General features: G+C 49.2%; 1 protein-coding gene and 1 pseudogene across 1 annotated transcript in view; one reads left to right on the top strand and one right to left on the bottom strand.

Moving 5' to 3' along the window:
* Window positions 1-27,191, bottom strand: part of KCNH1 (potassium voltage-gated channel subfamily H member 1) — a 387,521-nt gene that overhangs the window by 20,100 nt on the left and 340,230 nt on the right.
* LOC115505499 lies at window positions 956-12,156 on the top strand (annotated as a pseudogene).

The following is a 27,191-nucleotide window of genomic DNA, read 5'->3' as shown; positions in this document are numbered from 1 at the left end:
GCATAAAACATGAAGGTTAACAAACCGGGCCATTTACAAACTGAAAACGTGGAAAAACAAAGTGGAGATGGACTGATTTGATAAGGCGGTGGGTTGGGTTTCGCTTTTTGAAAAGGCCAGTTCTTAACCCCCTCGGAATGGCTCATTATGGAATCAAGTGCTGCATTTTCTCTCCACAGCAGCATGAACATGTGGACTGCCCAGAACAGGGAGGCCCTGAGCTTCAGGGAGGGGTCGAGGCTTCCAGAAGGACGAGAGCCAGTCATCCCCCACTGAGCTAAGCCCATGTGCTGCCAGCACCTGTGGCTAGAGAGAATGAAGCCTGGCTCTGCCCTCCCAGGGGTGCCGGCTTGTTGGGAGACAGACTGGCAAACACAGCTTCAACAGAAGGCGCGGAGGCCAGGGTGGTGGGGAGGGTGGACACTGGCGGTGTAGTCAGGGCGGAGTGATGGGCTGAGCACCAGCTCCAGAAATCAGACAGACTTGGGGTCGTGTTCCCTGTGCCTTGGCTTCCTCACCTGTGCAAGCAGATGACGTGACTGGCTTTGCAGGGCTCTTGTGAGAGTGAAGTTGGACAGTAGCAGCAAAACCCTTAAAAAGAGCGTTTGACATTTAATGGTTGCTGAGTTAAGTGTATTATCATTCTTGGTGGGGGCGACCCTTGAGAGGATTCTGGAAGGAGGAGCTGGAAGTAGTCAGGTGTCAAAGGTGAAGAATTCCGGGGGACGCCTGGGTGGCTCAGTCGGTTAAGCGTCCGACTCTTGGTTTCGGCTCAGGTCATGATCATGTCTGTGCAGGCACACAGCCTGCCTGGGATTCTCTCTTTTCCTCCCTGTCTGCCCCTCCTGTCCCCCTCCCTCAAAAATAAATTAAAAAAAAAAGGGGGTAAAGAATTTGAGTGAAGGTTTCAGACAGGGGACAGCACATGCAATGGCAAAAGGGAGAAATGCCACCAATGGAGAAAGACGTGTTTGTGGCCACAGTGCCGGTGGAAGCGCGGACGCCGATGGAGAATGTCTGGCATGCCAGACGTGTGGTATCTCATGCCATTCTTACGGCGGCCCTGGCGGCTGGGCACAGTCATTATCCCCACTTTCCAAATTAGAAACTGAGCCTTGAAAGGTCAATGACTACCTAAGGGCATGCAAATGGTGGAGGTAAGACTCAAAGCCCTACCGACCGGACCTCCTTCCTCTCGCATCAGAGATACCAAGGGGTTAAGACCGGTGAACCAGGGTTCAGCCTCCAACATACCCTCCATAATGCCTCCCTCCTGTCTGGGGACACACTAATCGTGATTTGTGAAATTGTGTTAACATGATGTGGTCTCATTATTCCACATGACAACTTAAAAAAGTAGAAGGTGACCTGGAATCTGCAGACATCAAACCCACCAAATACTTCTCTGAGCAGATGCCCACTCCCCATGCCCCTTCAGCCATATTATCCCACACAATCCTGCTCACATTGTCTCCTTGTTTCTTTCCATCCTGGACATAGGGTGAATACTCTCTTTGCTTTCTGACCCGAGGCAAAGGGCAATGGGAAATAGGAGAAAGGGTCTGCCCTGAGACCGCAGCAAAGGGAGCCCATGAGAGAAGGGACAACTCAGGGCAGGCACTGAAGGGTCAACATTTTACTACCACCATCTTGTATCTGAGTCTCTTTCCAGTGCTTCTCCTCACTTCCTCATCTGAGCCTTCAAGCCCAACAGTGGCTAATGCCAACCAGCCATTCAACAAAGCACCAGATCTGGGGCTAATTGCTTTGACCACATCAGTGACTCCTCACAGCCTCCCAAGGTGGACACAGAAGTCATTCACCCAGGTAAATCTACACCCGATGTCCTCTGGATTCATGTCTCTCCACTGTGGACTTCCCACCACCCGGAGGGGACAATCATGAAAGAGAGATTCATCCATCCCCAGCATCTTCTGGTTGGCTGCATTCTCTTCATTTTTTCTGTATTAAAGACTCTGATACAAAGCATATATTTGCATAATTGTTATCCCACTCTTAGAAAGAGGTGTTTTCTACCAAAATGGACAAACAACTGTGAATCCTGACAACTTGCACTTTCCTAGAAAGCTGGCTCTGACATCACTGTCATCTTTCATGATCCGTGGCACACTGTCTGTGGCATGTGACTGGGTTGCTGGGACACTCACCGCTTTAGCCGGCAAGCTGCACTGTCCCATGCACTAGGCTCTAGAGCAAACAGCTCTTAGATTCATGCAATCATCTAGTTGTGTAAAATAATGGTTGTAACAATTTCACTATTTAGATTATTCTAGGGTTTGACCATCTCAATAAACAATTTTCTACTGTGTGGTTAACACCCCCATTTTAGGATGCTGAATCTCAACACCATCGAGTCCAGGAGTCCAGGGGGCCCCACTGCTCACTGGGTGCAGCTGTTCTACCACCAAGGAAGCTTGTCAGTTCTGCCCTCCATGAGGTGTCCACAGCGTCTCAGTCACATCTAAACTACAGACGTATCATCAGAATTGTCTGCACAGTGAAGTGTCTCACACCAGGGTGGGCAGAGGCAGGACACAGTCTGGGACAATGTCAGAGTGAGGGCCAGTTCTCTCTGATGAGCCCCCAGATGCCTGTGCCCCCTCAGGAGCTGCCAGCACAGCACCCTGAACGAAGCATGTGGGCTCGTCTGGAGAGCTGGCCCCAGCTCTATGCGTACACACGGAGCCCCTCACCAGCTACACCCACTCTCTTTTGCTCTGTGTTTCCCTCCTGGGCACCAGGCATCATGGTCCCCCTCCCCATTCCGGAGTCCCATCCTGGGCAGAGGCCTTGAGGCACTGGATCTAAGACAAAAATAGCTCTTCCTGGCCCTCTGGTATTTATGTCTGTGCTGCCTGAGCCCTCTGCCTGCAGGAGGAACACTGGTGGGGAGCACAGCCATGCCAGGTCCCCTCCTCCTGTTAGGAAGGAACTCGGCTATGGGTCTGCAGCTGTAGGCCCCAGATCCCAGAGCTGGAAAGGGGCCCAGTTCTCTGACACCAGACAAACCATGTGAATCAACCCTGGAGTCGGGCAGTGCCCCTGCCCGTCAGGAGAGCAAGCCGAGCTTCCCCACGCTCAGGACTTCCTTCCTGATACCTAACCTGAATTCCTCGCTGTGGCCCTAAGCCTCATGCTCTGTCATAAGGAGAGAGGACACTCTCTACAAAACCTCATTCCATGAGGAGACAGCTCTGATCAGCCATTCACAAAGCCTTTATGCAGTGTCTACTGAATACGGGCAGACAGACAATACGCATGAGGTGGTTGGTCCGCATGTAAAGAAAACAAAAGAGCCTTCCCCTTGGGAAGTGACAGTCCATTGTCTTTCCTCTCCTATGAGTCCATGAGGTGGTTTAGACCCCGTGTGCCTCTATCATATTCTCACAATCCCTACCAAGCTGAGGCTGGACTGGCTGCCATGGCCCCCTTCCTCAGCCATGGACTGGGGCACGGGCTGGGCCACTACCACTCTGCCCCTGGGAGAGGCCAACCACTGGTTCCTGAGCTGAGGCCCCGGCCCTGCCTCCGACAGCTCAAGCCCTGTGCTCCCCTTACCTGGCCTCGCCACAGCAGCCACTCAGAGGTGCCCGCAGACTCGTTGCTCTGCACGGTGTGTTTTGATGAAGAACTTTCCCACTGGGAGCAGGGTGGGGGAGGGGCACAGCTCCCAGTTTGCAGAGGTGAGGGTGACTTGGAATGGCCACTGGCCATGCACTTGGGTTCTTGGTATTCAGCTGCTATTTCTATCCCCTGGGGCGTCGACCTCTCCTAACCCCTGCCCCCCCATAGCACTTGACGTGTTCACACTGCGCTCAGCATTTGTTTTCAGTGCCTAAGATTATTGGTGTGCCTACCTGTCTTCCAGTGTGCTTTGATCGTCTCCCCACTCCCACTATCCCCACACCACCAGCTACAATACCAGCGTCCTTGCTGAGACAGGCTCTGTCTTGCTCACTGTTGTGGCCCCGGAGCTACAACAATGCCTGGCATCCTGCGGATATTCCATGACTGTTTGGTGATTGACTGTCTGACTTGGGCAGATCAATGAACTTCTCTGGTCTTTGGTTTTGTCTTTATCACTTGGCAATAATACCCTTTACTAGATCTCTTGGGGAACACCATGAGGCTAAAAGGAGACAGCACACTCCAGGGTGCGTGTGCGTGTGTGTGTGTGTGTGTGTGTGTGCATGCTGTAGGCCTCAGTTATTTACTTATTGATAATCGGCATCAAATCCACCCTCCATACTCTGTTTGGAGATGCTGGAGCTGGGAGCTGGCCACCCACGTTTCCCAGGCTCCCTGGGCAGCTGGCTTCTAGTTAGGTTCTGCCCATGGCAGGGGCCCCAGCAGGACTGCAAGGCAGGGGGAGGAGGGAAGAAGCCTCCTTCCTGCTCGCAGCTCCTGTACTTCCTGTGCGATCATCAGTGGTCAGTTGAGCCCCACCCCCCAGAGGCCCCTTGTGGTGTTCCCCAAGCAAGCTCTGCTTGCTCCCCGGGGCAGCAGTAGTAGCCCCCCTGTGCACGTGCTGGTCAGAGCACACCTCCGTGGCGCTCCTCACCCCCTGCGCACCCCCAAATCAGGTCCCAGCCCCAGAGCCGGGGGACAAGCCCCGGGGGTGTCTCAGATGTCTTGGCACCAGGGACGCAGCGCCTCTCCTTGGAGGTGTGAACACTAGCAGCACAGAGTGCCCCTCGAGGAAACCGGAGGCCTCCTCCAGCCTCCTTGGATGTGATAATGCCTCTCTCTGTGTTCCCATCTGTGGGAGAACTGCTGAAGCTTCTAGTTCTTTTTGTTTTTAATTATTTTTAATGTTTGTTTAATTTTGAGAGAGAGAGAGACAGAGTGTGAGCACGGGAGGGGGGCAGAGAGAGAGAGGGAGACGCAGAACCTGAAGCAGGCTCCAGGCTCTGAGCTGTCAGCACAGAGTCTGAGGAGGGGCTCGAACCCACAAACCGTAAGATCATGACCCGAGCCAAAGTCTGGTGCTCAAACAACAGCCACCCAGGCGCCCCTGCTGCTTCTAGTTCTTAGTCTCTGGGCGCCCTTAACATCTTTTCCCTTTTTCAGCCTTTAACACCAATTCCCTGATTTAAATCTTCTCTTAACAATTAGTGTGGTTGTAATTTCTATTTTCCCAACTGGACCCTCAGTGCAGCAGGGAGAGGAGCCAAGGGGGAAAAAGTTTAAGTTGAAACGGAGCAGTGCGTGGGAAGGAGAGGACTGAGTCCCCACCTGGTGTTCATAGTCTGTTTTATTCACCACAGACTGCCTGTGGGGGCTGGCTGGGGACCCTGGCTAATGTCACCTTTGCCAGTGTCACTAGCACCTTGGCTCCTCTCTCTGGAGCCTGTAAGGGCTCGTCAAGGCCTTGATTTTCTCTTGGTTCTCTTCGCTACAAGGACTGGGGGTCCCCTTCTTTCCTCCTCTCTGCTCAGTCTATTCCCATCATTCAGAGGATCTGTTGTTCCTAAAGCTTCCAGAAAACAGTAGGCACAAGGTCTGTGCAGGGGAGGAGGACACAGATTTTCACCCAAATCTGTCTTAGAAACACCCAGTCTTTGGATGAATCACCCCCTGCCCAGCTGTGGCCTGTGTGACTCACAGCCGTCGCCTGAGCCAGTTCCAGTGCTAAGCGTTTACATGCCTTATCTAACTCCCAACTGCAGGCCCATGAGGTTGGAACTATTATTACCCCTCGTTCAAAGATGAAGGACTCTGGCTCAGAGGGGTTAGGTCCTTCGTTGTTTACTCAATTAGTCTACAGAACTGTGACCAGAGCCCAAGCTGGCTGATATTCAAGCTCTGCCACCAGGGCTGGGATCCCTGCAGATTCCAGAGGAAAGGAGCCTTGGGAAGGGCTCAGAAAGCTGCCTTGGGGAGATCTCCAGGGCTCTGGAGAGAGCTCAGCACCTGGGGCTAAGAGGACTTTGCTGGCGACTGAACACAGGGAACGTGGGCAAGACACCTACTTGCACCAGGTCTTGCGCTTATCCCGGGATGAGCACTGAAAGCCCTTGAGGGTTAATGGGATAATGGTAAAGTATGACCAATGTCAGTTACCCACACCCAGTGCTGCCTCCCTACCGGGTGGGACCAGGCTCCAAGCCTGAGGGCTGAGAAGGCAATTCAGCCCTCAGGAGTACGCACCCACCCACCTCTGTTGCAACCCCAGAAGGCCCTTTTACCAAGTGCAGACATGGGATGTGTGTTTTCAATCCCAGATGACTCCTCACTCCCACGGAGCAAGTGCAATAACTTGTCTCCCCAGCTGCACATTCACATAAAGCCCCAGACTGACCGAGCAGACTGCACACTCGTGCCGCTGCCACTCACCCACATGGAGGGAGGGACTGTGCCCTCCTCTTTGCCTGTGGATCTATGCTGGACCTGGCCGTGCAATCTCCCAAAGGCCACGCACCCTCTTCTTGTCCCATCAGCCATGCCCCCACACCAGGTGGGGTCAACCACATCAGTGCCTCTGGGAGAGGCAATTTTCCTGCCAGGACACAGCCAGGACGTGCAACATTTAAGGGCTTTGTGCTGCCTATCAAGTGGCTACACCACTTCCACCCCCTTCTCTCTGTGACTTTTTTCACACGAGACCATCGTAAGCACATGGCACTCAGAGAGACAGCTTACGGATTGTATCTCCTTATTTCCATATGCAGATGGCAGAAATTGCTCCCGAATCCAATACAACAAAGGAAGGCTGAGCTGTCGGGCTGCAGAATCTGGCCTTCAGTTTCTCAGCGTTTCTATGACGAAGCTTTCACTCCAGGAACAACTTCTGGCATTTGAGTTGCCCCAGAAGCTAAACATCTGGACCATCTTTCCTTCCATCCCATGCCTATGCTCGCCCACGGACTTGAAGCAGGGACGCTGCAGGATCCCTGGCTTTCTCGGGGACACAGGGCAGAGGTGGCAAAAGTGCAACAAAACCGGTCCCACTGGTCTGTTCTGACCCCCCCCCCCAAGGCTATGGAGATCCCCAGGGGGCAAGAAAGGGGCCATGGGATCCATTGGAAGCAGGAGAAATTGTCATGAAGACGCCTGCTCTGTTCCAGGGGAACCGGGCTTCTGAGAGGGACAGAGGCCCTAAAAGGGGAACAGACAGAACAGAACAGGACAAGATGGACAGAAGGCAGAAGAGAAAGAGAAGCAGCCCTTGCAGAAGGGCCTCACAGGGACGGTGAAATAAGAAACAGCAAGAGAAAGGGCAGAGAAGACGTGGCAGAGAAGTGAGCACTCAAGTACCAAAACCACGGAAGGGAGCAAGCCAGGGCTGCACCCACAGAGGGGGCCCAGAATCATTTGAAAATGACAGTGGCCGCCAGGCGCTGTGCTCTCCCTGTCCGTCAGGTGCTGTCCTAAACACTTTGCACACATCATTTCAGTGAATCCCAACAACCCCACGGGGTAGCCACTCTTGTAATCCCGTTACACAGATGAGCAGGCTGAGGTCGAGAGAGGGTACACTGTGAGAGCGGGGCCGAGCTCAGCCTTGTCTGAAACTGGAGCCTGTGGGCTATGGCACCTGCCTGCCATCCAGCCTGCAGACCCTTCGAGGCCCTTCCTCCTCCTGGATTCTCACCAGGGAGAAGAAAACAGGGACTTGAAAGTGGGAGTCACTTTCCTTTCCCCATTCTCACCTCCCAGCCTATGTAACAGACACATGGAAGGTAAGCTTGAGTCTCCAGGCCAGATGTCGGCCTGCACGCTCTGTCTCTATGCTGTGGACCTTCTCCTCTCCAAAGCTGGTCTCTCTGTGTCATTCTTGTACCTGGTATAGAGAGAGCAACGTGCCCCCCAGGGTGGGTGTGTGAATTAAATGAGATCTAAGGTGCACACAGCTCATGGCACCACCTGATGGTCAGTGAATGTGGCCCCCCCGGGTCACCGATTCAGTGGGAAGGGCAGTCCCGCCACCCAGACCACAGGAGCTCAGACGTGGGCATGTGGACACAGAGCTGCCCAGATGAAGCCTGGCAGATGACCATCTTCGTCCTGTGAGCCCAAGAAGGGCCAAGACAGAGCCCTGCTCTGAACAGGAGAAGCTTAAATGAGCTGTCTTAGGGGCAGGAATGGAACCCCTCAGGCCTGGGTAGGCTGGTCCTCAGGTATGCGGGGAAGTCACTGCATAATGAAAGGAGGGAAGTAGAACCAGAGTGGTCTGCCTGGTGGTGGTGGAAGTTTCACTGCCCGCGCCGGCAGGATCCCCAAGTTCCCGTGCACTGCTCTCTGCTCCTCCCACCCCATTCCCAACTTGCCATGACATGTCAAAACTATTTCACCGATGGACATTTTATGCATGCTTTTTTCCTGGATAAAACAAACATGTCAACCTTACCAGATGAGTGTACTTGGTGCTTGGACTACAACTATTATCATTCATTTTGTAAGTAGGCACTGATGCTCAGAGTTTATTTGGCTGATAAATAGAGCATATTTGAACCTAAGGTATGAGCTCACAAACCCAGGTTAATTTTGCTTCCCTCCTGCCCAGCTGCCAAGAACTCAGCCACTCCTCAGTGGCTGGCTCCCAGGATTAGGCTAAATTGGCTGAAAAAGCATGAACAGGGAGCTGATGGCCCCAGTGCCCCCTCCCACTTAGGAAGAGTTCTCTTCCTGCTGCCCCTTGAAAATCAGCCAGCCAACACACGAGCCAATTAAGGCAAATTGGAAAGCAACAAGCCACCGAAGGTATTGCTCTCAGGACATATCTTTTTATATACAATGGTTGCAACAATTAGACTCTCTCCCAAGGGCACTGGGAGTGACAAGCGAGAGGCTTACAGAAGCTGTGAGCAGGGAATGAGCAAAGCACTCCTGTCCTTAAAACGAGGAGCAGACTCCCCACTGCCCGCTGGCAGGACTCACAAATCCCTGCCACAGTCCCTGCAGCAGGTGGGCAGTGCCCAGGGGAAGCCTCACTCCCTCACCAGGGTTCTGTGGCCACATGTGTGTGAGGTCCCCTCCCAGGCTGGGGTCTGGAGACTATCTGTGCCCAGGAACCCCCCCGGTTCCTTCAGAGGCACTCTGCCTGGAGATCAACATCACCATCTACTGCCTTTCTTTCCCACCTTAATCCTGTGTTCTCTTTTGTCTTTTTCATATCGATTTGTCAACTTACTTTATATATTTTAGGTCTTAATTTCTTGCTGTTTACATACATTTCGAAAATCTCCCAGTTTACGGGTTGGCAAACTTTTTCTGCAAAGGGAAAAATCATAAATATTTTCTACTTTTGGAGGCCCACGATACCATCTCTGTCAAAACTGCTCAACTCCACCTTTGTAGTGCAAGAACAACCAGACAAAACATAAGTGAAAGGGAGTGGCTGTGTTCCAATAAAACTTTATTTATAAAAGCAAGTGGTGGGCCAAATTTGAGTCAGGCCAGTTTGCTAACTGCCGTCCTAGTCCATAGTTTTGTTTTTTAATAGTTTTTTATGCTCTCTTTTGTCATACCAACATTTTTCACTTTGACGTGATCAAATTTCTCTATCATTTCATGTATGGTTTGTGTTTTCTGGTGTAGCCTATTTACTTTATAGGTGAGGAAACTGAAGCCCAGGAGGCGGCTTACTAAGGTCACACAGTTACTCTACACACTGTTACCCTATAAGATTGCAAGGCACCAACTTTGGGATCAGACAGCTTCAGCTTTGAATTTTGGCTCTGCAATTTATGCTTGGACAAGATATGTATATATGCACACACACACACACACACGCATGCACACACACAATGTATATATAATGTATATATTATATATACACAAATAAATAAATATAAATTTATATATAAATATAAGTATTTATATTTATATATACAACTTTTATTTTTACCTGGAGTTAATTATTATCTCAATTTTTAAAAAATCAGCCTGGTTGTCCATGAACCTTTCACTATTTCATACATTCTGATACCTCTATACTATGTCCATTAATAATATATTCTATATTTCTAAATAACCAGTTCCACTTTTTCTCCCCTACAGATACCATTTCTGGAACCCTCTGTCCCCTTGCTCTCATCTGGTCTGGCTGCTTTCCAGGCTCAGGATCTCCCCGCCCCCCCACCACTGTTGTGCTACAACTGCTATTTTCTCTTAGTCTCCTTCTCATTTCATAGGAGCAAACCCTACAGTGGTTCCCCAAGAAAAATGCCCTGAAAATAATATGCATCCCTGAATTCCTAAAAATGTCTTTATCTTCACTCTTGACTAATAGTTTGGATACAGAATTCTGGGATGAAATATTTTTCCAACAGAATTTTGAAAGTATGTCAGTGTTACTATTGAGATAGGTACTCTGACACCTAATCTTTTGCATGTAAACAATTACATCCTTATGACAGTTTTAATTTTTTTTAATGTTCATTTATTTTTGAGAGAGAGAGAGAGAGAGAGAGCATGAGCAGGGGAGGGACAGAGAGAGAGGGAGACACAGAATCTGAAGCAGGCTCCAGGCTCTGAGCTGTCAGCACAGAGCCTGACACGGGGCTTGAACTCATGAACGGTGGTGTGATCATGACCTGAACCAAAGTCTGACGCTCAACCAACTGAGCCACCCAGGCGCCCCAAACATCCTTTGGAAGTTTTTAGGCCTTTTATTTTTAATCCCCTGAAGCTCTGGGATTTCCCAATGATATGCTTTTATGTGAGTTTTCTTTATTCAAAGAGCTGGACACTTGATGACTGGCAACCTGAGGATTTTTGCTCTTCAACTCTGAAAAGGGTCCTTACATTATCTTCTTTGACAGCTTTTCTCTCCTCAATTTTTATCTTCTTTCTTTCTGGAACTCCTATGAACCAAAATGTAGGACTGATGTTTCAATTTTATCACCCCTCCCCCTTTTTTCTTTTTGTCTTTTTACCTTTTGAAAGATTTCTTTGATTTTATCTTCCAAAATTATTATGTTTTAAATTTTCTGCTGCCCTGTGTTTTAAGGTACAAAAGTTCTTGCTCATATTTTGATTATTTCTTTTATAGAATCCTACTTTATTTCAGGGATACATACATTTTATGTCCTTTGTTTGATCCCTGCATTAGCTCTGGAGTCACCTGGCTACATGAGGTAGAGATCTTAGATATCAGATCAAAACTTTAAACCACCACCCCCCCATTCCTAGTTTTAGCTGCTGTATCCCTTTCTTCCCCCTCCCTAAGGCCAGAGTTTTCCTTGAGTTTTGAGAGAAAGGGAAGGTTCCTTTCTCATCCTTGCATGTTTGCATCTGGGCTGTGGGTTTCTTCACTTTCCTACAGCATTTACCATTCCTCCATCCACCTTCCATCTGCAAAAAAATCTGTTGAAACTACTTATCTGCTACTTTCTCTTCTCTCATTCTCTCTTATTTGTCCTTGTAGGTTTCTATCTTTAAAACACACACACTACTTATCTGCTACTTCTCTCTTCTCTCATTCTCTCTTATTTGTCCTTGTAGGTTTCTATCTTTAAAACACACACACACACACACACACACACACACACACACACACACACACATTTCACTAGGTCCGACTACGCTCCTGGCAGGCCGGCTGCACTGCTGGTGACAGCGGCTGCCAAGAGGAACAAGTAGCCCATCCTGTGCGTGTGTGGTGTCCATGGGCACAAGGTGGCCTCGGGCCCTGACCAGCTCAGGGTCCACTTCGTGCAGGCCTCCCCCTGCCCCCACACCGAATGGCAGCTATGGACCAGCGCTGCCTGGACAGCAGAATCTCTGCCACCACTCAGGCTCAGGGCCATCCCACGTGATGGCCCTGCTATACCTGGACATGAGCCAGGATTGGGAGCAATGGGGCGGGATCCTGCCACGGTCACTGGACCTGCTGCTTGGCATCAGTGTGATCCACATCAGCCCCCCGAACTGCACCAAGGGGCTCTTCAGAGCAGAAGGGCACCTGCTGAAACCCATGGTGCCGCTGATCACCTACTGGCCCTATGAAACCAACGGCAAGATCACTCCACAAAGTAACGAAGATTCTGAACTAGCCCTTAGATGCAGGAGCCTGGAGTAGGGACTTCAGACACGGTCCTCCCAGAGGACCTGGGCCAAGCCAGTGGCCTGCTCCTGGAGAAGACGGTGGACATGCCAGCTAACAAGTGCCTGAGATTCCGGAAGGAGTAACCCCTCCTTGTCCCGCATGCTTCTGTCTCTGCCAAAACCCTTCTGGAACAAACCCAGACTGCCAGTCCCTGCCTCCCAGGGCTGGGCCATGAGGACTGGCCTTGCCCAGTCTAGACGCTCTTGGCTGGTGGCCACAGGGCTGCTTAGCGCCTGGGAATAAAATGTTTCCTACTGCAAAACAAAACAAAACAAAACAAAACAAAACAAAACAAAACAAAACAAAACCTCTACTATCATTTCATTGGGTTTTCAAGGAGAAATGAGAAATAGATACCAATGTCCAATCCCCCATATTTAACGCAATTTATTACCTAAAGAGACCACAGGAAGCCCTTCTTAACTAATCTGGAATCCAGAAGCTGGATTTATTCCAAAAATAAATTTTTGGTTATATAAAAAAAATTCTGTAAAGACAACATATTCAAGATTAAAAGACAAATGACAAAATGGGAAGATATTTATCTGTATTTATATAAACAAAAAGTAGCTTCTAGAAATTGATCAGAAAAAAAACATTCCAATTCTTAGAACGGACAAGGATATGAAAAGAGGTCACAGAAGAGGAAAATCTAAATGACTATAAAGCATATGAAGAAAAGCCACATGTCAGTCATCATAACAGAAGTGCAAATTTAAACTACCATGAGGTACCGTTTTTTCAACTCTCAGGCAAAAATCCTGAAGTTTGACAATCTGCTTTGTTGATAAGGGTGTGGGAAACAAGCATTCTCATACATGTCTGGCAAGTTTTTGTAATGTCTTTGAATATCAGTTTCCTTATCTGTAAAATAGAGCTAATAACAATGCCCACATACTTTATAGGATTATTATAGGATGAAAAGAAAGGATGCATGTAAAGTGCCTAACACATACCTACTGCACACTTAATAAACACTGCTTATTAACATTACTAAGATATATTTGATCACATCATTATGTTTTTCTTCACTGAAGCTTCTACAGAAATCAGGAATAAATGCTGTCTTCCTACTCTCCTGCGGGATCTCCAAGGACAGAGACGATGTCTCACATTTCTGTGTCGCTCTCAGATCCAGGCACAGTGCAGGACACATAGCATGTGCTCACTAAATACCTGATTTTAAAATATAAAGGTCCATTCTTAGGCTACACCTGTAATCTTGGGTTTGTGCCCCTAGTTTCTTATTTTGCTGTGGAATGACCCAGTCCCCAAGCAGGAGGGCAGAGGCCAGTGGCTAGGATGAATGACAGGAATCCAGACACCAGGTCTGTGTGCAGAGCTGGGACTCCGGGGTTGGAGTACAGAGGGCACCCCATCAGCAGACGGCCCCTCTGATGGATGAGGCACATTACTCTGCGATCACTAACACTGCCAATTGCCAATGCCCAGGAAGCAACGCCTGGTCAGGGAAAGGTGCCTGGACCAGGGCAGACACCACAATGCAATCTCCCTGGATCAAGGATGGGGGAAGCTTCTGGTACCACCTGAGGACATGTCTGAATGGCAGGGGCCCTTCCTGCCTCCTGCTGGAAAGTCTGAGGGAAGGGAGGGGCCGAGGAGCACTGATGTCTAGATAGGAGGAATCTTGATGCCCTGGCCATTTCCAATCACAGTCTCTAAGCCCCAAAGATTAGATACCTCAGGCCCTTTCCACCAGATGCTCTCATTTCCTCCTTTGTTTCCCAGCAGCCCCATCTCCTCTGATAACAAAGGCAGAAGGACACAGAGAGTGATGCTAGAATCAGAGGGACCCCAAGGGCTCACCTGGCCCAGTCTTCTGTCTTCAGGTCAGTGACCTTCTAAACCATTCTCAATGCAAGCAACCATTATGCCTGGCATTATTAACAGCATGACAACTGACATTTGTTGCGTTCATGGTTGACAGAAAGCTGGGACACATGCTATCTCCTTTGGGGTCATAACGGCCCTGCAGCCTATGTGGGGCAAAGTATTCTTATTTTGTACAAATGAAGGCACAGGCTGGGAGACGCAAGGTCCCTGGCTCTTCCAACCCCAAATGTTAGTCTCCTTCTGGAAGGTCCAGAGTCAATTCTGTAGTTCATCATCTGATGGTCAATTTTACACACACACATATAGTTGTGTCTGCTTTTATTTAAACCCAATTTCACTTGCTCATTTCTTCACAGGCATGGAGAACAGCTGGTTACTGTCCGTTCTTCTGTACATGCTTTGCAAAGTCAAGGACAGCAAATGACTCATCCAGAAGCCTTCTCCTGGCCAGGCTGCAAACTCAAGCTCTCTCTCCCTCTCTGGTCAGCAGGGGTCTGGGGGTTGTGAGTAGGTGGATAGGGGCTCTGAGTGTTACCAGGCAGGTGGGAGGGAAGTGGGGGGGAGGCAGGGAGGTGGGGCAGTGTGTGCTCTGGAGACGAGAACTCATCTATCTCACTGGCACAGAGAATGTTGGAGAAAGCCATACACTTCATCACATCTCCCCTCCAAGGCCTCCCTGCCAGGCCAGGGTGGAGGGACAAGCCGAGGGCACCTGCTGAGAAGTCCCTGAATAGGCAAGGCCTGCCAGCCTCTCCAGGGGAAAGGAACTGTCAGCTCAGGCCCCTGGTGGAAACATACTTCCTTCTAAGTCTTCAGACCTGAGCTCTCCCGCAGCTTGTACCTGAGGAGCTGACGAGGCTGGTGGAGAAGAATTACAGGCCTCGTGAAATCTCTCTTCCCTAGGGGTTTAACCTTCACCTCAAGAAATGCATGGAGGTCTCAGGTCAGACAGAGAAAATAAATTTCCTGAGGTGTGTGATTTTTGGGTAACCAAGCATCAGCATCAGAGTGGCAGTGACACAGTCTTGGGGCTGGAGAGCCAAGTTCTAGTCCCTCTTGGCTGGTGGGGTTTCTGGGGGACCCTGGCTGGCCCAGACACAGACCCCATTTGGCTGCGATTTTTATAACAACGACAACAAAAGGCTAAAACCACCTGATATGACTGCTTAGAAGATATAATCGAAGGAAAGTGCTCAGAAGACAGACCTCAGAGGCCTCATGGTCTCCCTTCCTTGGTCATCCTCCTTCTGGGGACCCCCTCACCCGTTGTTCTGAGCCAGGGTCCTCCTCCCGGCCCACACCCACCTGTTATGGTCAGCCATCCTTCCCCCTTCCTCCCTCCCTCCCAGGTCATACTGCATCTCTCCCCAGTGTCTGGGCCCCCCAATTCCAATCCCAGTCTGCACCTACGCCATGCCTCCCCTAAACAATGCCCCCCAGCCGTAGGCATAATCAGCAACAGCATTACTGCCAGGTGATATGCCACCCACTCTTCGAGTGTTGTGTTTTATTTAATCCTCACAACAGCCCTGAGGTAGATACCATCACCACCAGCCCCATGTTACGGATAAGGAAACTGAGACCCGGAACGGTAGGTGGTATAGTGGAGATTCAGACATAGAAAGTTGAACCGCAGATCCTGTCCATTTGGCAATTAATTCTGCTCCTCACGGTCCCTATTTTCACTCATCCCGAAATCTCCCCTCTTCCACAAAGCAATATAGGAGGGGGTGGGGGAAGGGCCTCTTCCAGACTCAATGGGCCAGAGGGACTGACCTCTGTCCCCTGAGGGCATGCCGTCACCCCTTCCCTGTCCACAACCTTCGCTGTGCTCAAGAGATGCAAACAACCTTCAGTATTTGCAGAAGCAAAATGCAGCATGGAGGGTACAATCTACCACAAAATAAGCAAAGCATTTGAAAATCAAATAAAAATGACCTTTGCTTTAGCCACTATTTGGGATTACATGCGCCGTGACTGGTGACTCAGGATGTGGGTGACAGGCGCTTAATGATTTAATTAGAACCACAAATAGGGCTAGAAAGGACCTCACATGCCATTTTTCTTAACTTCGTGGTGTTATAGATGGGGAAACTGAGGCCCACCGAGGGGTGGGAACGTCCTTTAGGCCTTACAGCCAGGAAATGGTGGCCTGACCTCGGGACCAGCAGTTCTTCTGTGTCTCAGACCGTATCTTTTAGCAAGTAGATGGAAGGAAATAAAAGCACTTCCTAGCAATTTTTACGAAGCATACTGGCTAATGCTCACCATGCCACCCAGGTGGATCCTGTGATTTTCATTTCGCAGATGAGGAAACTAAGGCTCAAAAACATGTCAGCGCTAAGCGGAAGGAAGAGTCTGAGCGCCGAGGAAGTCCCTGACTAGCATTTCCCAGGTTCTCTCTCACCTCACGTTTGATGAACACATACTGCACCCAAGTTATGTCGGGCACCACACAGAAGGAGGGGCAGGAAGTGCCTTCTCTCTGGGAATTCACGATCCAGGAAAGCAGCAGGTGTTGAGGTGGGGGGCAGGGACTGTGTGCTGGGACAGGTATAAGAAGGCACTGAGATCAGTTTTCCATATACATTTTTCTTTTTTTTTTTTTAATGTTTATTTATTTGAGAGAGAGAAAGAGAGAGAGAGAGAGAGAGAGAGAGAGAGCGAGCAGGGGAGGGGCAAAGAGAGAGGAAGAGAGAATCCCAAGCTGGACTGGGGCTGGATCTGAAGACCCTCGGATCATGACCTGAGCCAAAACCAAAAGTTGGATACTTAACCAACCAAACCACCCAGATGCTCTTTTTTTTTAAATTTTTATTTATTTTGAAAGAGGGGGGGTAGGGGAAGAGAGAGATGGAGAGAGAGAATCCCAAGCCGCGGTCAGCCATCCCATGTGCTGTTGGCACAGAGCCAGGTACAGGCTCTGTCCCCTGAGCCATGAGATCATGACCCAAGCAGAAATCAAGAGTCAGTCCCTTAACCAACTGAGCCAACCAGGCACCCCCATATACCTTATTTCTTGACCAATATCTGAGACGAGTCTGGTAGGTGTGGGCAAGGCAGCCAAGCCCAGAAGTGGTGGGAGGGGGTGCCAGGTAATCGGTGGCTGGGCAGAGCCCCCACCCCAGCTCTGAAGTGAGGCGTCTGTCCCCGCGCCCCCAGCACTGAGAAGTACAAGGCCTTTGCCCCTGCCAGGCACATGGAGAGTCTGCCCATAATGAGGCAGGCAGGCACTTACCCCGGCTTGACCCAGACTCTGCTCCCAGAGACAGCTATTTACATCAAGAACTGTTCAAGGACAGGGACAGCACAAGCAATTACTGGCAGTAAAACCCAAGCCCGGCTCTGCTCCACTCCCCCACTCTGTTTTTTATATGGTCAATAAAGTGGCTGCCGGATCCACCCTCTTGGCAGCGGAGTTTAGGTGTGAGTGTTCAGCCGGGAAACCAGCTGGCCGCACAGGGGGAGAATTGACTGTCTTCATCAGATTGTAGGTTTAATGCCCCAGCCCAGGGGCGGGCTGCTGGCTCCAGATGTGGCCTGTCTGCGGGGGCATTTTCTAAAAAGCCCCTTCAAGCTAACAAAGATGAAACTCCTACAGCCAGGCCATTCCCTCCCCTGCAGAGCCTATAAAAGAGCTATCAATGTGTCTGGTCCCAGGGACAGAACAAATAAAAAGGGCCTTCCCTGTGCTCCCTTGAAATGTCACATGAATCTATTCAGGCAGAAAGTTTTCACAGAACTACAAACAAGTCCTCCTTTCCTGGTCCGCCACCCATTGGGAGCTGTGCTCAAGCTATGATCCAGGTGTGTAATTCAGGTACATGACGAGACTGGACACTGAATGCGAACACAGACACAACAGCATGTAGCACAGACGCACAAATGCAACACGGGGCCTGGAGCATCACGTGTGTTTGCGACAGCCCTGAGCTGCCTTACTCTCTAGACAGAGAAGGACGCTGAATGCCTCATGCCCATCCTCCACCCCAACTCCAGAGGGACCCATGTCGCCTTCGTGCTGGACTGCTCTCCCTTCCCCCATGCCCATTTCCACTGGTTCAAATCCCACCTCTTCTGCAAAGGCCTGCAATGCCACTTCTTCCAGGAAGCCTTCCTTGAGTCTCCCAGCCAGATCCAAACACAGCACGATCTCCATTCTGCTCTAATAATAAACAATGCTTTCTGCCCTGAAATCACTCTCTCATGCAAATATCTGAGCTCCCCCCAAAATCCATCAGGGCAGGATTCGTGTCTGATTCATTTTCCACAACCCCCTCAGGGCTAAGCACAGTGCTTGGCACACAGCAGGAGCCCAGCGTCTCCTGACTGAATGAACACAACATTCTCCTATACACACACGTGAAAAGACACATGAGGGTGGCAGGTAGGTTTCTTCAGTTTCCCTCCCTTGTTTCACTCCTTTTCCTGCTCACCTAGGTGGAAGTTCTTGTTTTTTCCCCTCAGTAAATCATTTATATCAAATGTATGCATTGGGTGGTAGCTGGCATCAGGAAAAAGGCAGATTACTGTCCAAGAGTCAGGTATTCTCTTCTCAAGACTGGAAAAATAAGGCATCTGCTCCCTTGGAAGGACCCAAAGGTTCGCTGTGGCCCTTTGGAGAAAGAGCGGGGCTCTTGAGAGGAGGGTGGAGTTGGAAAAGGTTGGAGGGGGGTGGGGGGAGCTGTGGCTGGCTGGAATCCAAGAGAAGGGCCTCCCTAACCAACACGGCACTCAGGAGGCGGGCTCTGCGTGTATGGTGACATGAGAAGGCATTCGGCCAGCTATGTGCTCCGAGGAGTTGACACGGAGACCACAGTTACCCTGGAGCTGATAGGAGTTGCACAGCCATGCCCTCGCCGTGAGGCACAGTCCAAAGACCTCTCTGTCCCCAGCACCAAACCCAGAGGAGACATCCCGTGTGAGGACCTGAGAGGCTTCCTCCACTCAGAAACTGCCCCTGGGAATCCTGAGCCCCCGAAATGGAACATCTCTTCTGTGCCTGCATGTTTAATGACACAGTGACCATCCCTAGAGCTTCCATTTACACAGTTACATCTCATAAGCAACTTTCATAGTTACAGCCTCCATGAACTGACCATTGAAATATGCTGGCCGCTCTCGGACTATGCGCAGCTCTTTCACTCCGGCAATTACTGGACCAATCCACCAAGGGAGAAGGGTTACCTCCCATTCTCCCAGGCACTCACCCAGACACAGTCTGAAATCAGGGGGGGGGATCTGAACTGGGTCACATTCGCTTCTGCGAAGGTTTCCTGCAAAGTTAGAACCTCTGGTCCTATTGCAACACTTAGATTCCTAATTCCAAAATGGAAAGTCTCTGTCTGGCTATGTTAGTCTCCAAACGCCTCCCACCATCACGATTCTCAGTCACCCAGGAGGGAGGATGAGGGTGGAGGAGGAATTTGTATTTGAGGCCCACGGCCAGGGGCTGGAGTAGTGCCTGGCAGGGGTGTGTGGACTAAAGATACTCTGGTACTTCTCATGCTTTTATACATGGGGAATAAAGGTGTAAATAACCCAAAATGATAAGGTGCATCCACTTTGTGAGTCCTGCCAAGTCAAGGTTGTAGATTCAAATTCTAGCAGCTCATTTGACTCAGATATCCCACACCCCACCTCGTTGTGGCCATGATCCTACACAGCCATCTTACAAGTGCACAGGCAGCTGGAGAAAAGAGTGGGAGACTGTTCTGGGTTGAATCGTGTCCTGAAAGATGCATCTGCCTAAGTCCTACCACTTTGTACCTCAGAATGTGGCCTTGTTTGGAAGCAGGATGGCAGCAGATGTAATTAGTCAAGATGAGATCATGCTGGAGTAGAGTGGGCCCCTAATCCAATATGACAGGTGTCCTTATAAAAAGGGGACATTTGGACACAGAGATAGATATGAACACAGGGAGAATGCCATATGAGGATAAGGCAGAGATCAGGGTGACACAGCAGAAGCCAAGGAACACCAAAGAATTCCACGAACCATCAAAACCAGGAGAGAGGCCTGCAACACTTTCTCCCTCACAGCCCTCAGAAGGCACCAGCCCCACTGACACCTTAATCTTGGACTTCTTGCCTCCAAGACAGTGAGACAATACATTTCTGTTCTTTAAGTCACCCAAGATGTGGTACTTTATAATGGCACCCTGAGAAAATGAACATAGAGACCTGAGACAGACTACCTGTGCTGGTGGTGATATCATGAAGCTAAGTTAACCAAGAGTCAGACTCCTATTAGTTTAAGAAACATATATAAAGAAAGCTACAGATGGATGGATGGATGGATGGATGGAGGGATGGATGGGTAGATAGACAGGTAGTGATGGATGGATGGAGAGATTGACAGATGGACAAATAGATGATGGATGGATGGATAGATGGATGGATGGATGGATGGATGGGTAGGTAGACAGACAGGTTGTGATAGATGGAAGGATAGATCAATAGATGGACAGATAGATGATGGGTGAGTAGATTGATGGATAGATGGATGGATGGATAACGGATACATAGGCATACAGATCGATGATGGATGGATGGATAAATGGGTAGGCAGATGATAGATAGATAGAGTGACAGATGGATAGATAATGTATAAATAGATCTGACTGCTGTGCGGACATGGTGCCTGGGTCCCCCCCAGCCTAGCAGCCTTCCCATACAGGGCTGGAGGGAGTGGTTGGGTGGCTGTCTGGGTGGCATAGGAGAAGCATAGGAGAAGCATCACACAAGGAGACAATAAAATCCATACTGTAAAATCACTATGTCAATTAGACCTCCTGAACACCCTTATCCTTATCCCCATTTTACAGAATAGGAAGATGAAGCTAGAGCAGTTAAGTCATTAACCTAACACCACCAGGCTAGTAAGTGGCAGGGCTGGGATTCATGAGATCTGCCTATCCTCGAACACGGGTCCTTTTGTCACAGCTGCTGCTTTGCACAAACCCTTCCCTCAATGATCCCATGTTCAAATAAAGGAGGTCAATAGACCCAACCAAAGAGTTAGACCAACTTAGAGGGGGAAGTATTTTTATTCCCTATAATCCAGGCCAGCCCATCCTCACCAGTCAGGGGACATATCATGAGGCCCCTGCCCTCTGATCCATGATTCTAACCTGGTTCCCTTCAAAGTACTGGCTCTAACCACTGGCCTCATGCTGCCTCATGCTGCGTATCTAGCTTCTCCTGGATTCTGCTGTCCTGTGGAGGTTCTGGCTCAGTCTGCCTTTCTGGCCCCAGAATCCCCCCTTTCTTTTGGCTCCTCTAATTCCTGGCCCATGGAACTCACCCTTGGTCCACTCTTAGCCAAGCTAGCCTTAAGCATTGGTTTTTTGGGGCTGGCCAGCCCCAGCCCCTCTATGGGGGAGGGACAGGAGGCCAGACACCATGGCTGATACAAATGCAATCATACTTGCATGTCAGAAATCTTGCTGGGCAATCACACTGGAGACCTGTTAAGATGTATGTAAATGTCTTGGAGTCTTGTGGAGCTTTGCGGGGGGCTGGTGGAGGTCCCCTCTTCAGAGGCCCAGGCCTGGTGGTTCCCTTTCATGTCCCTAAATTGAACTCCCATTCCCAGGACTTGGCCTGACAGAGCACATTAGCTGTAACCCTAGGCCTACAGAACCTGGCTCATATCTCACTTGGCCCTTTCTATACTGCTCTCAGAGATTCCCAACCATGCCAGATGCTGTGGCCTCTGAGATGCCTTCATGCTGTTTCTCTGTCTGAGAGAAACCTCAGCCTCCTCCTGAGGCCTTTCCTCCTCCGCTTTGCCTAGCCAGCCCCTACTCTTCCCTCAGGTCTCAGCTCAGATGGCACCTCCTCTAGATTCACCCTACACCTGGGTTGGGTGACTGTCTGTTATGTCATCTTTATCGTCTGGTAATACTCATCAGGGCCCTCCTTAAGTTCCAGGGTGATGCACTCGTCTGAGGTCCTCACCAACTTGTGATCTGGACAGGCAGGACCTTTGCCTGCCTTGTTCACACCGAACCTTTAGGGCCAGCACCCAGTAGGGGAAGGATAAACAACTGTGAAGGAGTGTAAGACCAAGGCCACAAATGGGGCATTTGTGACTTTCAGAGGCCAAGTAAGTTTCTCCAGAGGAAGCCCCTGGGCCCCTGGCCTAGAAGGCGTCCCCACAAATGTTGTCCATCAGGGCAGAAGGGCAGCTTCTCAAGACCACCGTGGGCCCCAACGGGACTCAAAGCCCACAGGACCCACCCCTAACAGTGAGCCAGGAGTCTACTCTCTGAGCTCAAAGCTCGTCCCTGGAATACCATGAAGTCTAGTAAAGAGCACAAACCAGCATGAAGCAGGCACAAGAAAACTCCACCATTCAAACCAGCAATGTTAAGTCTCCAGCAACCATGAAAGGAACATGGTCATGCTATGTCAACTATGAACAATATTTGCTTGTCCTTAAGACTACAACTCACAATTTGGGGAACCTGGGTGGCTCAGTCAGTTAAGCATCTGACTCTTGATTTTGGCTCAGGTCATGATCTCACAGTTCATGAGTTCGAGCGCCACTTCGGGCTTTGTGCTGACAGCACAGCACAGAACCTGTTTGGGATTCTCTCCCTCTCTCTCTATCCCTCCCCTGCTCACACTCTCTCTTTCTCTCTCAAAATAAACAAACTGAAAAAAATTTTTTAAAAGACTACCACTCACAAAAATAGCACTTCCATGAGCTAAATGTAAAACCAAGGCCAGGGGCGTTCAGCCCATGTGAAATTTTCACATCAAATCAATACCTCTTCAGGAGCTGTTTCCTGATACCTCCTGATACTTGAAAGAAGTTTGACTGGCTAAGGGCTGAGAGAGAAACTTGAAACAGAGAGCCCAGGCCTACCTGGAACTTCATAACAGGAGGAAGAAGGAGAAAGAGGAGGAGGAGGAGGAAGAAGGTGGGCAGAAGGGGGATGCAAAGAAGAAGAAGAGGGAGGAGAAGGGGAGAGAGGCAGAGAGAGAGAGAGAGAGAGAGAGAGAGAGGAAGAAAATGAATATATGTCTTACTGTTATTTCTAGATCTATTTGGCCTGGTCTATCTTTTGCAGTACGGCAAGGGAAACTTTGATCCTGGATCTATTTTGTTTTGATTTTTCTCTTGGCCACCTTGGCTGTCCATTCCTCCCACACCAAGGCTTAAGGAAGCAGGAGGCGATGCCAAAACTGCTGCAGTTCTGAAAACAGCTTCGTATTTTTGTTTTCTTGAAGCGTTTGTTCTCTATGACCCTCACAGGGCCCTGGGATTCTAGCCTGTGAACCTTAGGCCCAGGGCCAAGGGCTTGAAGAGGCTGTGAACAGTTGTGTCCTCCCTCCCATCCTGCCAGTGGCCTTCCCTTCTGCCTGGCTCCCCTGACACTTGTTCAGATAACTAATTGTGCATCCTCTCACCCCACCTTCTCCATCAGGGGGGTGTTATTGTGTGGGCAACATTCCTTTAGTTTGGGTTCGCTCTTGTGTTTGCCAATTTATTCACCTTTAAAAATGATTTCTCCATCTTGGTTCAAAAACCAATGGACTCAAATACACTTTCTTTAGACTGTATACAACCCACAAGATAAATGATAACATTAGCAAATAGATGAGAACAGAGGAAAATAAGGTAATAAATGAGATGCAGTTAAAAGCTGACTGGAAGGTTTTAACATACCAATCGGGTTCTGAGTCTCCTAGAGGCCAAAGCAAAGATGGCAATATGATCAGACACAACTGGGAGTGCCCAGTGCCTCACAAAAAGATCATTAAGTGTCGAAATAATGCATTCAGCATGAAAGATGTGGTTTAACTCTGGCCTGGAGGAATGTCGTTGGCTCTCTCCTTTCTTCCATAAATATTAAATGAGCATCTTCTAATTGCCCTGACCTGTAGGCTCTGGGGATAAAATATGTATCAAGCTGTGATCCCACTCCTGCTCTCCATAAAGAAAGAGATTTGCCTTTTTAATTGAGTTTGGCTTTGGGTGGTGAATTTTTGCCCAGAGGTGTGGAGAGCTAGGGAAGTGGTTGTGGAAAAGAACAGACCTTCTGGTTACCTTTTCTATTTTCTCAGCCTGCAATACCCAATCCTTCATTCGCTGCCCAGAGATGTCCTCATTCTTCACTGTCCAACTCAAATGCCACCTCCTCCAGGAAACCCTCCAATACATTGTCAGCCTGAATTAATTGTTCCCATAGCACATGACAAGTGATTTAACTTAGCACTTATTTCATTTTTCCTTCTGGCATAGACTTTTCTGCCTTTCCCCCTGGCCTAACTTATTCATGTCTGTATTTTCAGGGTACAGCCCAGTCCCAGTCAACATAGGCAGTAATCAATAATACATCTCCTTGTGTTGTATTAAAGATCATTTATTTTCATGAAATGGTAAGTTCAGAAGTCAGATACACAGCAGTTAATTTCATTCAGGACCGAGGCAGCTCTGAGCTGAGTGAAGTTAGCAGGAATTCAGCATCAACAAATCAGGCCCGAGTGCCAAGAGCCTCCACAACCTAGAAGGACTCACACATTCTCCTGCCACTCAGGAGGGTGGCTTCTCAAGTTTTCCCTAACCAAAGGGTGTGAGTATTGATATTTTTCTCCAACCTACTGACCTATACTGCATGCACTGCTTCCACTGTGAGAAAAGCAAGTGACAGCGAGGCCTTGTCTTGTCTAAGGTGTGGAAGGCGGGGCACAAAGGTCACAGAAAGAGCTCTGGCTGTGGCAAGTGGATGTAATTCCAAGTCTTTGTGTAATGGCTAATGGTGGCATGCATGGCTGTGTGTGTGGCTAATGGCCGAGGGCACATCACTTAACTTCTCTGAAGCTGTTTCTACAATTGTCCATGAGGAGAGTAAAACCTAACTCGCCCAATTTTTTTTAAGTTTATTTATTTTGAGAGAGAGAGAGAGAGAGAGAGAGAGAGAGTGTGTGTGTGTGTGTGTGTGTGTGTGTGTGTGTGTGCAGGAGCAGGGGAGGAGCAGAGACAGAGGGAGAGAGCGAATCTCAAGCAGGCTCTGCACTGTCAGCACAGAGCCTGACTTGGAGCTCGAACTCACGAACCCATGAACCGTGAGATCACAATCTGAGCCGAAATCAAGAGTCAGACGCTTAACTGACTAAGCCTCCCATGCTCCCCTATTTATTGCCCAATTTTATAAAGTATGAATGTTATAAGGTAGGTGAAAGGGTTTATAATAAAACCCAGCCTGGGATTGTGCTTGTTAAATATTTTCTTCCTCTTTGTTTTTTTTTTTTTTTCCCTTTACTTAGTTTTGGAGGCCTCTGCTGCTTACTGGCCATGTGACTTTATGCAAATTGCTCAACTCAAAACTCATCAGTGAAATGGGCCACCAAGGACTAAATGCAATTACACATGTACTGAGCTTGCCGCATCCATACCAGGGGTCAGAATATACATGTTTATTACAGGGGTCCATATGTGCAGCATAATTCATGAATTAGGTCTCAATTCATCCATTTATTCATTCATCCACTCAAACAGATGGCCCATAGTTCTTGTGTACGACTCACTGTGCTACATACAGGAAACACAGAGGATCATGACACCATCCCTGCCCTCGAAGGGGGTGAGGTCTATATCCTTTTTGTCTTTTTTTTTAAGTTGATTTATTTGTTTTGAGAGTGGGGTGGGGAGGGGCAGAGAGAGAAGGAAAGACAGAGAATCCCAATCAGGCTCCACGCTGTCAGCACAGAGCCCAACACGAGGCTCAATCTCACAAACCGTGAGATCATGACCGGAGTCAAAACCTGACCTAACCCCCAGGTGCCCCTCCTTTTTGTCTTTATCTTGTATGTATTCCACCCTCCTCTGAATGCCCTTTGTCTCTCCTGGGTGTCTCCTCTGGAGGGAACAACCCGGATGATAAGCAGCAAGCTTAGGTAGTACCTGATTTATGCAGTACCTGTGTGAAGCTGATATATAACCCCCTTTGCCCCTCGCTATTGCACTAAGGGGAGTACTCCCTGGAATGTTCTTGGACAGAGGGCTGGTTCCCAAAGAGACAATCCATGGCAATGTCTGATCAGCACAGACTCTCTGTTGGAGGTCTGTGTTGGTTCTAGAGGGAGAGCATAGGGGCCAGACCTCAGAGAAGGCTTCATTCAGGTCAAGTCTACATGAAAGATCTGCTTCCACGGCGAGGCTGGAGGCAGCAAGACAGGTGATGATTCAGGGAAAGTTCTGGAAATAGAACCCCCCAGCTCTTCTCCATTAGGGGCAAGCACAAGCTTCCACCCACTCTGACAGGCCTGGGGACCATTTCGGGAAGAACCAGTGTGCTGCCTGCACCAGATGACTCATGCCCAGGCACTGAGTGTGCCTCTGGTCACTCTCTGCATGAGGATGAGGACCAGGATGGGAGAGGCAAGGAGCCCAATTCTCTTTTGCTGAGCCTCAGCTGTCAACAGCCAGATTTACCCAACACACAATATAAATCTTCATGGGATTAGTTTAGTTTGGTTCAACTGTACGTTACTAATCTTCTCATACCCACCCCCCACCTCCAGGATTTTGCACCATTGTCACTAGCGCATAATTTTCCTATCAAGAGCTAATTGTTATAGACAACCATGAGTAACTATGACTTTTCAGGGCTGAGAAAGTGCGGTGGGATTCTAACCCAATATCAGCAAAAATAATCATAAAAACAAGCTCCTGTTTTTTCAAGTCCCCTCTGTAGGACTTGAAGGGAAGAGGCTCTCTGAGGTATGTAGCTGAACCAACACAGCCTTTTTGGGGGGCCTGGGATAAAAGGAGTCTTTGCTGGGATCTTTCTGGCCTCAGCACAGGCTCTGAGACCAGAGCAGCTGGACAGAAGACCAGAAGCTTCAAGAGAAGCTCCAGGGGCCCTGCTGCCCTGGCCTCAGGGCTCCAAAGGGAAGCAGATGCTGGGACAATGGCCAAGGTCCCTCAGAGAAGGCAACCAATATGTTTATATGTCACATTTCCTGGCATCCCATTTTCTAAGCATGCCTCATCCCTGCTCAAAGACACTCCTTTGCAACACTCAGCTGGGTCTTGCTTTAAAAGGGGGTGTGTGACACAAAAATCAAGACTTTTCTGAAAACCCCCAACAACTGTATGCTGTTACTAAAGAATTTACCTTATAGGATGGCTGTCTGCAGGATTCTTCAAATGATGGGGTCTTCCTTACAGGCATTTGGAATGGGATGGGATTTATGAACTTTAACTTGCATGGAACTTTACCTTCCCCCAACATATCTGAGGCCTCCT

The sequence above is a fragment of the Lynx canadensis genome, chromosome F1, assembly GCF_007474595.2.
Source record: "Lynx canadensis isolate LIC74 chromosome F1, mLynCan4.pri.v2, whole genome shotgun sequence".
Lineage (NCBI taxonomy): Eukaryota > Metazoa > Chordata > Mammalia > Carnivora > Felidae > Lynx > Lynx canadensis.
This window is presented reverse-complemented; position numbering and strand designations above follow the sequence as displayed.